The following is a 1275-nucleotide window of genomic DNA, read 5'->3' as shown; positions in this document are numbered from 1 at the left end:
TCATCATTATTAGTATTATACTTGCTTGCAAAGAAGTAAATGCTTTGCTCCTGATAACCTTAGATAGTCTAAATAAAGAGGAGCCAGAACAAAACTGGACTCCAAAAGTTTGCCTATGATAATTAACTTTACTACTGGAATGTTGGGGCTACTGGCCAACACTTAAATAAACTCGAACACAAGAACACACACTGAGGCAGATAGAATGAAAGTTAAAGGCCGCGTCTGCAGGGGCGAGGGAGTGGACCATTCAGAGGCCCGAGAGTGTGACTACTCTCCAAGCTCCTCAAAGCTATCTCCCGCCGAAAAGCTGCCTCAACGGTGGTTTTATTAGATATAAGACAAGTCATAAAAATGGGAGGCGTTAATACAAATGAAGGAGGTGGAGTGCAAAAGGTGTAGTGCACATTTTGACCAATAGGTGTAAATTAAATTCTATTCTCGTAACTTTTAATACATCATAGTGAAAAGGGTGCGAGACTAAATATAAGAATACAAATATATTTCACATGGAAGTTTAAACGAAGATGATTTAGAATGCCTTGCAGTGCAGTTAATTTGATCTGGGAACTGCACCTACGTCCACCACATGCCATAAGACTTCCAAACCCTCATCCATTTTCACTTTTGACTATTGACGTCTCATTGACGTATTTTGTAATCAAGGCCCTTGAATTGTATAAAAAAAAGAAAAGACATAAAAGGTAAGGAGGGAGTTGGCAGTTTGCCTCAACGGCCATTCTCCATTCAAGTGAAAATTCCAGAAGACTGTCTTTTCCTCTATATTTGTGCCTGAATTTGGGAAGGCCTGTTGGCAAACCTAACATTTATTGGTTCTTTGCGCTTGGGAGGTAATATCCCGAAGGAATCCAGGGGTTGGGCCGATTTTTTGGGAAGACCGTGGCCACGGCAGTTGAGACCTTTTTAACGGGCTGGAGTTCGGCTCTGTACCTGGGCACTGAAGGTTGACGACTTATAGGTTCACCAATAGGTATTTCACAAATAAAAGAGAAGGGACAAACATCTTTGGTTTTTCTTGCAAGAGAGAACCAAATCGACGCGCCTTTCTCCAGGTTCATTCTAATGAATCAAATCCTCTCCTGCCCATTTATTGCAAAAGAGTCAACAACAAGCAAGCATCTATTCAAAACAATTGATTTTCGGAGGGCAAGCGGTATCACCACCTGGCGCAGAATCCAAGTCAAAATAATTAGTCCTTCCCAGATATTCAGGTGACCTTGCGACCGTGTGAGAAGTCGAGGTGTCAAAACAATT

Source organism: Stigmatopora nigra, chromosome 18, assembly GCF_051989575.1.
Source record: "Stigmatopora nigra isolate UIUO_SnigA chromosome 18, RoL_Snig_1.1, whole genome shotgun sequence".
In the NCBI taxonomy this organism is placed as follows: domain Eukaryota; kingdom Metazoa; phylum Chordata; class Actinopteri; order Syngnathiformes; family Syngnathidae; genus Stigmatopora; species Stigmatopora nigra.
This window is presented reverse-complemented; position numbering follows the sequence as displayed.